The 15,857-nt window shown below is 39.8% G+C and overlaps 1 protein-coding gene across 5 annotated transcripts in view; it reads left to right on the plus strand.

The window, feature by feature from the left end:
• Ctnna2 (catenin alpha 2) overlaps positions 1–15,857 on the plus strand; it is a 994,060-nt gene that overhangs the window by 478,823 nt on the left and 499,380 nt on the right. The window lies entirely within an intron of this gene.

Consider the following 15,857-nt stretch of genomic DNA (forward strand, 5'->3'; position numbering starts at 1 on the left):
ATAGTGCATCTTGTGGTAACTGTGAGCATTTTCTGTTCTGGTGTGCTTTCATATATAGTCATAGAAGAGAGTCCAACATCCATGGGTTTTGGCAAGAGCTGGACATGATTTCTAAGCCTGGCTTTGCCACATGTCACTTGTGTGACTCTATGTAATACTCTTGGTTTTGCCAAGTTTGGGCTTCATTATCTGTTAGTCATTTTTAGCAATTCCTACTCTGTATTATATCCCAGAAGACTCAAGGAGATGAGGAAACATGCAAAGGCACCTGGCACAGGGCCCAGAGAGAGCAAGAACTCAGGAAATAATTGCTTCCCTTTCTCAAGTGAAGCCAATTCATTTGAAAATAACAGCTCTCCTTTACCCCCTCATTTACACTCTCTGTACTAAATAACTAAATGGTTTCCATTTTTCTATCTTGCAAAGAGTTTCCAACTCTGGTCTAGGTCTACCCAACCCCCATTCTCTCTGTTTCTGTCTCTTTCTGTGAATAGGGGAGGGTTCTGTGGCGGGGGGGTGTGTTTGTATGTGTGCACATACACTACAGTGTTCGACTTTATTTGGGATCTGAGGATCTGAACTCAGTTTCTTTGGCTTACTTGGAGGGTAAATGCTTTGCTCCCTGAGCCATCCCCTCCTCCCACTTTGATACTTCTATGAGGGCAAAGCCATTCGGATTCTTTTTCTTTTGCCTTTCTGGTATCTCTTCTTCCCCACTTAACTACCATCTAGTCTACTTATTTCTGAAATGAAAATGGTATTGAGAGACTATAGACCCCCTGGTGTGCAGACAGGTAGGGACAGGGGGTTACAGCTAGGCCAAAAATGATAGTAAATTTCCAAGATGATGGGTTTCTTAACCCACTCCCCTCACTTGAAACAAAAGCCTGAAATAAAAAAAAAAAAAAAGCTTCAAATAAAGAGTTTGTTGACTTTTGTCTCCACCAGCAGAGACATACATCTGATGGGCTGATCTACAAATCTGATGTAGGTCTACAAAATCCGGACTTGGATCAGGACACTTTATACAATCAACAAGCCTATCTTTCTTCAAATTAACAAATCCCGAATAAGGGGGGGGGGGGGGAAGGGGAATTCTTCAGAGGCTTTAAAACTACAGTCATAGTGAAGACACTGAAATTTTGACTTTCTGAGGCCTGCCTCTAATTTGAAGAATGTTTTATTTTTCTCTGTGTGTCTGCTACATAGGTATGTTTCTTCACCCCAATAAACACTTCCTTCAACAGCTGATCCTGTCTGTCGAGTTTGAGATTTCTCCACTGCCACCTGCTATATTCCATATTTTTCCTGCTTAGTAGAGAAAATGACTCTAATCAAGATGCCTAGATTATATTAGCTGGACTGATTTATAGGTATAACTTGGGCATTAGTATCACTAGGTATGTGCTGGTAAATTGAGTTAGGGTTCATTCACGTGTAGTGGAATTAAATATGACCTATTATATCATATGTTAATGTTTCTCAATAAAACATTAAGACCCTGTTCAATACTTTGTCTTATGCATAAAAGGGTTACACATAGTAAGAGCTTGGTAAATGCTTTTCAGATGAAAGACTAAGTAAATGACAAGTTTGTAAACAAAAGGTAGAGCCCTGTGTTTGTCATTGGCCAGCTCTATGTTCATTAACATGCATGCCATGTGTGTATTTGTAGATTATATGAACTGAATGAACAAATGGATGAATGGGAAAGAAATTCCAATTGGGTATATGTGATTTTAAAAAAAGGCTTCTTCTTATTCAAATCTACATAAATACATTCTGATTATTCTCTCTATGGAAAGACTCCAGCTATTCTGTCTGTAAACTTTGCTATGTATAAGATTAACCAGTGGCATCTGCTTAAACAGAAGACAGTGTTTAATCACCTTAGATGCTCTGACTACTATGGGTTCTTGAGGATTGTTCCACATTCAATGGATAGATTAGCAGAAGGCATGAGAGTGTACACAAGTATTCTTTGACCTGAGGGACAGCTTTCCTCCACACTGCTCTGTGTTCTAGTCCTTGCCTTACACCCCAGCATTATGGGAAGGAAGCTCTTAAGGGCTGACCTCTCATACATAGGTTATAGCCAATTGAAATCTTTAGTCTAGCTGGCTGGGATTACACTCAAGTGTAAGGTCTACAGGGCCCAAGGGTGCCAAGTGTTTAGAATAACCAAAAACCACATCCTGTTTTCTCACTCAGTAGCTGCAGGGGGGAGGTTTTTTTTTTTTTACACCAAACAGTTTAACAGAAGCTACGAAAAGTTATTGGGACATCTTGACCTCAGGTTCCTAGAATACAATTGGGTAATTTTCCATGAAATTCTCTCTCAATGAGATAAAATTATAATTAAACCTAAAATGGCCTCAGCAAAAGTACAATATAGAGGAACCTCTGCACCTTCTTGCGGCATCACGTCAGTAAGGCCAGTATAAATTAAGTACATAGGTAAATTGCTGTAACAGACCCAGCCTACTGAATACTCCTGAACTGTACTCACATATATCGTTAGCTACATACCTTCAAGATCTTGTTGCTAACCAGACACTGAGGCTTCTTATTACCACTCATTTTGCTAGAAAATGTGTTACTGTATGCAGCTAGTCTGGGATATATGAAGAAATCTAATATCAGAGTATGGTTTCTTTAAATGCTTATCTCATTCACACCATGATAATGGTCAAAAACAAAAAAAAAAAAAAAAAACGAGCCCTGAAACTTAGAACCATACTAAATCAAAGACCACTTACTAGTTCTTCAAAAATATATTAGTGTTATTTCAAATTCTCCTCATTCACCTGTATTTGTTTGTGTTTCTGATGAGCTGACCTTTACTTTAGTGTTTCAGCCCAGACATACACATACATGGAAATATTTGAGCTCTAAATGAAGACAAGTGCATGTACATTGCTTAATGGCTGCCAGGAACTCTGTGGCCTCAACCAAGGGCAAAGATGCTGAACTTTTGGAGTTTGTATGACTCCTAATCTCTGCGAGATTCTATAAACATCATATCAAAGCTGACCATACCACAACTTAGAATTGGAAATGAACACAGGGTTCACAAAAATTCAGCATTGGTAGAAGAGTTTCGGGAGAGTGATCCTGGGCCCTAAAGTCTTCCTCGAAGAAGGCGAGTGACAAAGTGCAAAGTCAGCGTCTCAGACGTCAGAGTTAGGTAGGCCTACAGCAGACTCATTTATTTAACAATGAGGAAAACTTAAATACTTACCTAGCACCCAGGCGTTCCAATCCGTTGACATCACTGTGGACGCCCCTCATTGAGTAGGTGCAATCAGGAATTCTGAAGTACCTGGCAGACTCCAGATAGGCTCCTCTCATCCTGGTAGGCCTTAACTTCCTACAGGGGTCATATTCATCAGGATATGCATTTAAGATGCTGTAATGCAGAAACTCCATATTATTCAAACTTAGTACTTATTCAAGAACCGAGAGACCTGTACAGTCAAGGGATCTTCACCCTAGGTTACCATACACCAACCCCTTGCCTCATTCTCATGTGTTCCTCAGCTACTGCTCTTGCTTTAGACGGGCAGGTGGTGATAATTGGGAAAAGGATGCTTAGGGCAAGCTTTTCCTCTAGGGACAGGGCCTGATAATTTTCAACACTGCCTCAACATGTATTTTGTTGCTCAAAACCTCATGATATGACCACATCTAGGTTTGGAGAAACCTGGGGAACAATCAGCATTATTTTCAAGATCATTTGCTTTGGTAAAATTCATGAACAGATAAAGAAAGTCAAGCTTTCATAAGCTAGTATGAGATAAGTTAACATTCTTTTTTATTTTTCTTGAGCTTTACGAATTATAGTAAAACACTGGTTATAATCAATAAGGGAGAAAAAGAGGGGATGCTAAGAGAGATTATAACTTGTAAAGTGGATGAAAAGAAACACGGAAACATTTAAAACCTTGATGCAGGCTATAGAGATGGCTCAGTGGTTAAAAACATGTACTATCCTCACAGAGGACCTAAGTTCAATTCTCAGCATCTCTGTTGGTCAGCTCACAACCATATATAACTTGAGCTCCAAGGGCTCTGTTGTCCTAATCTTTCTGGATATCTGCATACACACTTGGACATACCTCCACATAGTCACACAATACACATAATTAAAAGTAAAATAAATCTTTAAAATAACAAAAGGTGGCTGGTTTAGCAGGATGATAACTCACAGAGTCATGATGGGAAGCTCTCTCAGGTTTACAGCTATTCAAGTGCTCTTGATGTCACAGCTTCTTTTTACTGCTTTAGCCAAAGAAAATGAACTACACATGTGTTTTTTCTCTCACACATAACATTTCTGTTTCTCTCAATGTACCTTCTTAGATGGGTTTCTTTGGTCCTCATTTTTCTCAATAACAAGAAGAATTCCTCTTCTTCTACCATCAAGAAAGCTCTTAATTGTTTTGAGTAATATCACATTGGTCTTGGGTCATTGCCCAGGCATCTTCAGCTCATCCTCTAGGAAGGAGACTAGGTATGTATTAGCATCTCTTATATACTAAGGCTTTACTTCTGAACGTGTTAGTCAAAGACTAACAGTGTCGGTATTATCTGAGAGTTGATGGGAATTTTGAATGTCAGTCCATAGCTCAGAGGCACAATGTGCATTTCCCAGAACTGCCATAACAAAGTAGCACAGGCCAAGTAGTCTGGACAACAGAAATGTCTTGTCTTATGTTCTGAAGGCTGGATGTCTAAAATCAAAGTGCTATTTGGCATAAAGGTGCCTCTGTTGTCTGAATGGAGCTGAGACCCTGAGGTGGTGAATGTGTAGTGTTCACAACCTGTGCTATGTATGAAATCTATAAAATGCAGGGGGGAAATGAGATTCAGAAGGCCACTAGACCAACACCAAAGACACATCGTTTTGAGTGCTGCTCCTTCATTTGTAACATGCCTGTTACAAATAAGTGCTGAAGTAACAATGCACTATGGCACAGGAAGTAACAAAGAATACATTGTGTGGCTGGGAGGCAATGATAATTAGCATTGGCACTGTGCAGATAATGTGTTTCAATCAATACTAGTATCTTTTTCAAAAAACAAGAGGAAAAAATAATGAGGAATTGTTAGTACCTTGCCAGATATGTATAGGGGAAAATCTCCCTGGGGCTTCCTCAAATTCTCTCTACCCACACTGGGTTTTTTTTTTTCCCAACTAGTAATTGCATGATATTTTTAAGAACAGGAGATAAATGTTGAAGGAAGAAGTTGTTAACAAAAATTTTGAACTGAAAAGAAAAATCTTGCAGATAGTATTCATCTACCCAAACTATGATGATATTATGTGTGTAGAAATCTCAGGCTCTCCCCTATCCCACTCCCCACTATTATTTAAGATCCTTCAAGTGTGGCACTTCTCTTGGTGTGTTCTTTTGGGGTCCTGAAACCTTTATTCTATGTTGTGATTTGAATATGAAGTGTTCCCCATAGGCTCATGTACTTGGAAGCTTCATCCCCAGCACGTGGAGATGTTTCTGTAACATTTTGGAGGTGGAGTCTAACTAACAGAAATACCTCCCCAAGGGGAGAGACTTCAGAGTTTACAGCCTGAACCTCTTCTTGTCTCTTTCTGATTCCTGAATGTTGCTCCAGCGCCATCAACCAACTCTCTCCTCCTGCTGCCACGACTTCCCTGTCTCTTCTGCATTTTTCCTATAAATTCTGTTCCATGGAATTGTAAACCAAGATACATCTTTTCTTTCTTAAGTTGGTTGGGTCGGGATAGTTTATCTCCACAAAAGAAAGGAAACAAAATAAATCCTATAATTGAGCTCATCACAAACACTCCACGTCCCTGGCTTTAATGAATGACTCATGAGCACAATTCACTGAATAAGTTGCTATTCTGAGTTCCCCATAGTATAGTGTTTGAGGTTAATCTTGAGTGTTTCAGAGATGTTTCAGACTTACCAGATTCTGGCTCATTTATATCACCATATGTATCCTAGCCTTTTGTTCTCTCTCAAAAATGGTGTCTTGTGCTCCTAATGCCTTTCTCTCTTTTCACCTTTGACCTGTATTTCTTCCCCTCTGATAGCTCAGAAATTATCTTCTAAATATCCCTGAATTTTGTGAACTTCTTCCCATCAATATCAGCGCCAGGCAAACATGAGCTACCTCCCCTATGCCTTATATAATCAGTTGACACCCACTCTGCCCTTTTTCTTAACAAGAATCTGTCCATGTTACCCCCACCCTTATGTCTCCTACTGCTTAGAATTCTTCACTGACTCTGCCTTACTCTTGGGATAAAGACAAAAATCTCCAGGCATAATAAAGAGACTTCCCTCTCTTTACCCCGCAATCCTGATTTTACCTCTAGCCTTCCATGGCCATTTCTATACTGGCTACAAGGGCTTTATTGCCCAGATCTTACCGTATTCTTGCAGGATACAGGACCTTTTCATATACTCTTCTGAAATGTTCTTTGATTCTCAAACCTACCATTCCTTGATTGCTCTCACAATCTCCAAGGCTCAATCCTTTTCAAAGTTAAATATTTTTGTTGATTTAATTACCTTATTAATGTCTAACAATTCATAGTTGGTATCATATCCTTGAACAAGATATACCACAGTATTTTCTGAATACTTTAATCTCAGTCTTTAGCCAAATAACCTTTCATGTAATCAAAATTAGTAATCTAAATGTTCAAATTCATGTACTACAATTTCTTCTTCATATTAACTCACTGAATCAACCCTTCATTATGCATTTCTTGTGCTTTTGGACGTGTTCGCCTCTATATTTAGAACCTTGCTTTCAGAACTGAATGGGACAAAGTTCTTACTCACTTGGTATATTTGTTCCCATGGGGGAAAAATAAACTCCTTACAAACACACATCATAGAAATTTTTGGTTGCAATAAGTTTATTGAAGCTAGTCAAATATGTATGGTGATAGAAAATGGATTTTTCTTGTTATGAGCTGTTATTAGAGACAAGGTCTCACTGTGTAGTCTATGTTGGTCTTGATTTCTAGAATTCCAGCCTTAGTATCCCAAATGCTGCCAATATAATTGTGTGTCACTACACCAGCACTGAAGAGGTAATTATGAATTGAACGTTTCTGGTAAATAAATTGACTGCATGAGAAGTATACCAGGGGCTGCTGGCTAGAAGAATAAACATGTGAAAAGTTCTAAGGTAGGAAAAAAATTCTGTGCTGGAAAAAATCAACATGATAACATTTCTAGGGTTAATAAGGATAAAACTAAAGTGTTAAATGTTAGAATCATTGAATGGAACACTGAAAGGTATTTCATGGAAAATATGATAATTATATATGCACTTATATCTCACATATATTTTAAACACATGCTATGATTATTTGAGCCAGGCTGTCATGTATTCAAGGCTGTTTTCAAATGTGTAGGCTATAATGATCTTGAATTTCTAATTCTTCTACCTACCAAGTGCTTGGGATTATAGGCACACCCCATGGTGCTCGATCTGTGTGGTGCTAGATATGAATCCATGAGGTCTTCATACATTCTGGGTAAGCATTCTTACCAACTAAGTTACATGTTCAAGATCAGGGAATTATATTTTTCAAAGGGAGAAGGCACTGTCACTTTTTTTGGGATAGTAACCTTTCATCCTGAAAAGTGTCTGTGCTAACCAGCTCTCCTTTGCTGCTACCCTCAGTGCCTTAGAGGATACCATTCTCAGGGAGCATACTGTGAATGATGCTCCTGGGACTACGCAGAGATCCTGTCTGCTTTCCATAGCTCAGTTTCCACAGATCCCTACCAGACATCCGTCAAAACTATAGCATCTGCCTGTACCCCATCTGCACTGCCACACACACTTCTCCACATGCCAGTAAGGGGTGGTATTGATCTTTAGCAGAGTGACTGGTGCTTTCTCACTTTGCAGATGGGGAAAACCAAGCTCCAGCACACAGAAATAAATATATGGCAGAACCAGAGCCATCTTCTTTGATTCAGTGCACAGTGTTCATTGAACTATAGCGTAACTATCACCCATCTTTTCCTCAAAGCCATGGTTGTTTGGGGCAGGTGTGCAGCAAACAAACCAAGAGCATTAAAATGCTTTGCTTAAAAAAAAGTATCATCTTCCCCTAATTTCCTTCTTGATAAATACAGATATCTATGGGTGACATTTTCTTTTAGTGATTCCTATCTGTGTTTCAAGGGAAGGTAAACCTGGAAGCCCACCTTCTGTTCAATGCCGCTTCAGACAAGTAATTTTAATTTAATGCAGTAAACATTCTGCAGTTCCTCATTGCAGTCAAGTGCTGCTGGTAATATTTAATCTGCCAAAAAACCCTCATTGTGTATTACCATTCAGATGCAAAATAATTTATGATACCGACTCCCTCTGCTTTTGCATTCATAAATCACTTGATATTTGTAAGAAGATATGATTGTCGCTTAATTCTTTGCTTTGCTTAACTTTTGACATCAATAAAATTTAATTTTGTATTTTCTTTAGATTAGCTTTGCAATTAAAAACTAAGGAGTAGAAACGTGTGCCTATGGGTGTGCATGTGTTTGGGTTTAAGTATTGCATGCAACAAGTTTGGGGGGATTTTCTTTGTATGAATGATGTATGTACATGGATACTCATTGGACATATGTGCATATACATGAGTGTGTGTGTTTGTGTGTACATTTTGTGTGTGAGTTGAGTGTAAGCATGCCACAGTGCACATGTGGAGGTCAGAAGACAAGCCTGAGCGACAGCCTTCATCTTCCATCTTTAAGGCAGAGCTTCATTTACTGTTTGCCAGCAAGGTGATCCCCAAGTTTTCAGGGTTCTCTGTCCACTTCCCATTTTGCAATAGTATTGTCACTATAGATGAGCACTGTCATATATGGCAGGTTCTGGGGTGTGAACTTGGATTGTCATGAGTATGAAACAACCACTCTACCCCAGTAGCCATCTCCTCCACCCCAAATCACTTTTAGATATCAAAAACGGGACCCACTGAATGTGGTTCACAATTGAGGCAGACTGAGAAGCCAATGATAATGGCACTGGGATTTGTCTCTACTGCATGTACTGACTTTTTGGGATGCTATTCTACTTGGATGCACACCTTCCTAAGCCTGGATGGAGGGGGGAAGGCCTTGGACTTTCCACAGAGCAGGGTACCCTGCCTTCTCTTAGGACTGGAGGGGGAGAGGGGAAGGGTGAGGGGAGGAGTAGGAGGGAAGTGGGAGGAGGGGAAGAAGTGGAAATTTTTCAAATAAAAATAAAAAAAGAATGTGGAACCTCTGAAAAGATTCCCAAGTCCTCTGGACATACTCCGCTCCATGTTTTTAACTTTTGCCCATGGCTCTCAGCAATAAAGTGAATGGAGCCTGGGTATGCAGCTCAGTGCTAGAGTGCTGGCCTAGCATGTGCAAGACTGTAGGCTCAATCCTAAGTACCACTCAAAACAGAAAAAGTAAATATGTATAGTATAGGGCATTGTGGCGTCTGATATATGAGGAGTAGCATTGTTTGGAAATTTAGTGGTCCACATACATTTTTCCTCCTAGACAGATAACATGTTTTAAATCTCTTAGAATGGATCAGGATAGTCTCCCAGAATATCAGAATAGTGTCATGTGTAACTTCTGTGGCAGATCATGGGTTAAGTAGAATGTCCTGAGAATTAGACCACACACATAGTTATTGTTATGTTATATTTAAATGGCTGAGCACAGTAAGTGTTCTTTGGAGTTTTAGCCTAAATGAATTTAGTTTGTCTCCTGACACTGTGTAAATTACTTTGTGTATCTCCAGTCAGAGCTGTTGGAGGAGAACCTCAGATGTTTCATCTTCTCTGACTCTAAGACTCGCTTTTTTGTAGTACTTGCGAGTTACAATAACTCTGCTTTGGGGTATGTATGTTTCATCTCTTTAAGCCTGTGCCTCTTTCTTCATGGCTCTTTATTCTCATTAGACTCTCTCTTTCAGAAAATCCACGGAAAAGCCATCTCATAAACTGAGTCCTGGAAATAGACAAAGTATTGTGTCTCTGAATTTTTTGTTTGTTACTGAGTGGAGTGCATGAGCGTGGGTGTGCATGTGTCACAGCGCAGAAGTGGAAGACAAGTTTTGGTAGTCAGCCCTATCATTCCAATGTGGGTTTCAGAAATCGAACTCTGGTTATTGGGTTTGCATGGCAGGTGCCTTTACCCACCGAGCAATCCTACCAGCCCACAAATGGTGTTTCTTGCTGGAATGTTGCTTTGGCACTAATCTCTGAGGACTTGTGGAATCTAGACCTTAACACTGGACAAGATATTCAAGGTTGCCATGAATGACAGTGCCTGGCTCAGCTGCTCTTGCAAACTGCTTGATCCTTTCATGACTTTTTGAAGGTGAGCAGATGTTTCTGTTTGCTTATTTGGGTCTGTGGCCCACTCAGCTACCGGTATTGTCCTCGTGTCTGTGTGGAATGTATATTGCATGTGGTCTGATACATTAGGAAAAGAGAGAAAGTTATAATAACAACATCGGCCCCCTGGCAGCAGACACTGTGCCTGGAGCTGATGGTGACTTCAGCATTATCAGAATGTGGATGGCGTTACATCTGCTATGTCTGAAAAGTGCTAGGCGATGGTGCTAATTTATAATGCAGGAGGAGGGAGGTGAAGAAAGACGGGGTGATGAAAAATAGCACACAGTAGGAGAGAGTCAACTAAATGGTAATTTGTTAAGTTTTATTCACACCATGCAACAAAGTGCTGTCACAGGTTTCTGGTTTGCTTTATAAATCAACTGTGTGTATTGCTCATCTAGAAACATGGACACCGGACAGCTCTAAAGAGGCCTGGCTTTTTTTTTTGGAGAGAACATTTTTATAAGGGTTATGTGATGCAGGGTGAGTGTGCTGGAGTGACTGGAGGCCTCTGGCTATCACTGAACTTTATAAGACAAAGGGCATGGGCAGGAGGCAGGAAACCCATAGAAGCAGAACATTAGCTCATTTGCCGTTCGCAGAGGAAGAGCCGAGGAAAAGTGGGGCAGATGGTGGGGAACCACACAGGGAACGGTGCTGCGAGCGAGCACAGATGCTCAATCTTTAAAACCTTGAGAGCTTGCGTCTTTGCAAAGTTTAAGCAAGTATACCATTGCCTTTTCCCTGCCTTCCTCTCTATCCCTTTGCCAGCATCGTACCACAAGTATGTATTTATTTCATTTATCTCTCATTTCATATTTTCCTTATATAGTATATGATTAGAACCTTAGGCTGAAAAGAGTGTGCTTCTTAATAACAAAACAACAAAAGTTTACAAGATGTCTAGACACCACCTTAAGGACAGAGAATTTATATTAGCTAATAGAATTCCTAAGCAGGGATAAGCTTGGTTTCCATGGAGACTCTTGCTGATGGCAACTCCAGTACCTTTTGTGAAATGGGCTGCTGTTTTCCTACAGTCTACAAAAATCCTCCATGTGCTTTAAATCCTCTCTGGATAACTTATATTAGCCAATACAAATGTATATAGGTACACTGTTATACCGTACTCTTTAGAAAATCAACACACAAAATGTACACTTTTTTCATACAAATACAACTTGAAAAATATATTTTTGCTTCTTGGTTGATTGGATCCATGCATCTAGAGATCACAGACATAAAGCTAAGCATTCCTTACAATATCCTCCACCTCATCCTTCCATTTTTCTCTCACTTATCTTTGAAAATCAAATTTTTAGTAATTTGCTTCTGATTTTTAAAGACAATGGGGATGGTTCTGGTCAGTTCTGGAACTGAACTTTGATTAGCAGGAAAAGTTGATTTAAGAAAGAAAAGTTACAACAGAAGTTTTGGTTTTCTCCTTTATGTGTAATAGGTAAGTTACCCCAGTCCTATGATACCAACACTCTAGAAGTGGAAGGGAGGGGAGGATGAGTCCCAGGCTAGCTCATCTACATGGCAGGGCCGTGTCTTCAAACACTAATTACAGTAATAGCCAAGTCTCCAGTCACTGTTTGCCAGTTTTGGCAACAACACTGAATTTAACAAATCACCAGCACAAACTCTGGGGTTGCAAACAAGACAGAGTTATTAACTTATAGTTTGGAGATGAAAGGTCACATATAGTCTAACTAGATAAAAACAAGAATGTTGGTGAGGCTCAATTATTGGAGTCCCTCAGATTTCTCTTCTAATTCGAGGCGATCTACATGTCTTGGCTCCTGGCCCCTCTTTCAATGTCAAGGCCAGCAGGAGTGAGGCCAGCCTTGGCATATATCCATATTTCTTGTTCTTCGTTGATAGGATAAGTTCTCTCCTTTTAAATACTTGTGATTTACCTGGGGCCTGCCTGGATAAAACAGACAACCTCCCCATCCCCAAAGTTTTACTTTCATATTATGTGCAAAGTTCTTTTCACTATTCAAGGTTACTTGTATATACCCAAAGATCTGGCTGTGGGCCTCCTTAGATGTCCTTTTATAGGCACTAAGTCTAACCAAATTCTGACACATGTCCTGTACCATTGGCCACTTGACCTTAAGCTCAATTTCCAGCACTATCAAGACTGGCCAGCTATTTCTACCAAAACCAAGTGTTGATTCTGTTTTGTAAATAAATTTTACTTAGTAACCTGGTCAGCCTTCACTTAAGTACTAACCTTGCTATACATAGGGAGAATTTTCTGTTGTAGTTTTGATTCCATCATGATCCTAACATGATTCCTTGTATCTGGTTCTCTATGCCCCCACTGAATCTTCAAATTTTACCAGACATCATCAATGCTTTCCTAGGTCTGTGGCTGGAGGACTGAGTTCTAAGAAGTCATCCACAGAAAATCTCCTAAGACTTTCACTTCCACAAAGGACCAAACTCGGAGGAAAATAAGTTAGAAAAGATTATGTAGAGTTGAGAGCCACAAACTAGCAGGCCCATGCCTGGGCCCAAGTGATACAAATTTATACCAAAATATCAGCCTCGAGAGGATGGTGAGTGGAAGGAATAAGAAAGCATCCATTCCTGTGGCCTGGAATGCCAGTTGTCCTGATCTCTTTAAAAGTGTGGCAGCTATTCCTGCAGTGATTCTAAAAGTCTTAGAAGAAGGCCAGTGGTGGTGGTACACACTCCAGCACTTGGCAGGCAGAGAAAGGGGGTTCTATGAGTTTGCAACCAGCCTTGCCTACAGAGTTAGTTTCAGGACAGTCAGGGCTACACAAAGAAACATTGGGTCAAAAATAAAAGTGTCTCATAAGCTCTGGAAAACTCCCTCAGTGAGCCTTTGTCATTCATGCTCACAGTCTGCACTGCACAGAACTTTAAATCAGAAATCAGACAGCATTTTCCTGGTCCCTTTTGCCAAAAGACCCTCACTGCAGTGATCTCACATTTGGTCAAAAGTTTTTGAGAGGAGACAATCCCTAAAAAGAGAAATGGAGATCTGTAACTTAGCTTATGGAAAAAGCAAACTTTGGTAAGATTTTATTCAAATGTCTGATTGATATTGCAGTTGATCCCAGCACACATTAAATCCCCTCTGCCTTATTGGCTCAGTGTCCAGATTTACTAGCTTTCCTTCCCATCCCACTCATTTATCCTGTACTTACTACGTATTGAATTGGAGCTGAGGACAGGTGAGATGTGGTCCCTAGAAGTCCCATTGATGAACTGAATTTAATTTGGGTGAGGAGCTGAATCCCACATCTTTGATGCACCTGCCAGCATTCTACCCTCACCTCTATCATTTCCTTCATTCTTCCCCAGTTTCAAATGGGAAAATAATAGTTCCAGTATATTCTAAACTTCAGCCCTCATCCCCTGATTCATCTTGGGATTAGAAAGTAGATACCATGTGCTATTCGGGGAAAGTTGGGGAAATGAAGAGTAGACAGTACAGTTTTTGAGAAGAAAAAAAATGCTTTATGAATGTTTAAATGAGTAGGTCTTATTAATATATTCCAAAACTTCAGCACTCCAATGTACAACGGAGTGACTAGACAGACATGCTAATTACAATGTTTACCTGTATGGAGTTTGGTTTATTGAGAACCCTCAGAATTTGGAGAGTGGGTCACTATAGACAGATAAGGACATCTTTTACTTTTCCATAGCTAGACATAAAGTCAAGACAAGATGAGAACCTGGTTAATGAGCTATGCAAGATCCCTTCTATGGCAATGTAACTCAGCACAGAAGCACTTTCTTACACTGGGTGAAGTCCTGGTTTTCATTAGCTGGTGCTGGAGCAGGAAAGGAGACAGGAGAGGTTTAGAGCACTGAGACTCAGTGAGAGGTTTTTTTTTGTTGTTTGTTTTTGTTTTTGTTTTTTTTTTTTAATTCGAAATGGTCATTGATCACATGGGATTTCCTTTGTGAGGAACTTATCTCTAGAATCTATAGTTGTGAATATTTATAGAGTCAGGGAATTTCAGGAGTTGTTTTGCAGCTAATCTGAGACAACTCTCTCATTTTCACATAGCCCAGGAAAGTTCCTTATTTTTATAAAGAAAGATTTGATAGTTTAACATCAATCATTTCTCACTTAACTACAACTGGCAAGACTGACTTAACAAGGGAGAGCTCTGCTGTGAAACTCTGGTCTCTTTCTACTGTACCGTAACCTAGCCTTAGTCAGGCAACCTTACTTTTGTCTGAAAAAGGAATCATATTGCCCAATCATTAGGATTTAACACCTTGTTTTCCATCCTTTCTCTTTTATTCTTTATCCATCTTCTGACTCACCAATGAGAATAAACCATAAAAGTAGCTCCAGTCTAAAACTAGAACTATACCTTATTTTGCTACTGGAAATTTTCAGTGGGGTACGGTGCCCCTCTGGAGTAAACAGCCTTATTCTGCTGTGTTCTTGGAAAACTCACTTAGCTTTTCTGCCTTAGGTTTTCTTTTTAATGGAGAGACGGGGTTGAGTCCTTTTTATTTGTAAGGTTCCTGATGGCTTTGGGTTTTTGTAGAAGGTCATTTTCCTTTCCCTCCCCCAGTATTTTTGGCGCTTGCTTTTCCCATAGTCAGCTGTTAATCATTTAAAATGAAGACACTACTCCAAGTAATGTCTGGCTGTGAAGACGCGATCTGAATACTTCCATCCTGACCTCTAAATCAGTCTGCACATCTTGCCTCCAGAGCAGAATCAAAAAGGGTAAGGGGAGTGACTAGGGGCTTTAATTATATTTTTAAACAACGGCTTTCCATTAAAATGGTATTTCTCTACACTTCGCGAAAATTACAACGTAGACGAGATAAATGCAGCCTCCTATTTAAATTAAGGTTATCTTTAGGCTGCTAATCTCATTTGCTGTTTAGCAATTTTAATTCAAGCCAAAGCCATGTAATTAGTGCCCTCAGCCAATTGCTGTAGCATGCAGCTTTGTAGCTGTATTTACTGCTGTTGAGACAAGGCTACTCACATGGGAAGTGTAAGTCAACATACTAAATTATTAAAGGTGGCATACATCAATAGAGACTCCTCATGCATACTGATGCTTCCAAAGAAAAGGTTGCACACCACCACTCCCAGTAAATATTGCCATCATGGGGGTCCAGTGTGGGCTACTGATATTTTAAGCAGAGAGAAATTAACTAGACATCTTATTCTTATAGCAAGCATGGTAAGGTGAGTGCATCAGAGAAGCAAACAGCCTGGAGTCTGGATGCTGGAAAATCATTAGAATATCGTCCATCCTTTCCTGAGCAGCTGTATAAGTGAGACATTGTGCATATACTAACTGACCTAAGAAGTCAGATCCTGCTCATCTCTAGATCACAGGTGCAAACATTAATCCCCAGAGATGGTAAATTAATCTGCCACTCAACTAATAAGTAAAGTCCTCAGAAATAAGGTTTTCTGAGTCTCAATCCCAGT

Source organism: Arvicola amphibius, chromosome 2 (genome assembly GCF_903992535.2).
Source record: "Arvicola amphibius chromosome 2, mArvAmp1.2, whole genome shotgun sequence".
Classification (NCBI taxonomy): domain Eukaryota; kingdom Metazoa; phylum Chordata; class Mammalia; order Rodentia; family Cricetidae; genus Arvicola; species Arvicola amphibius.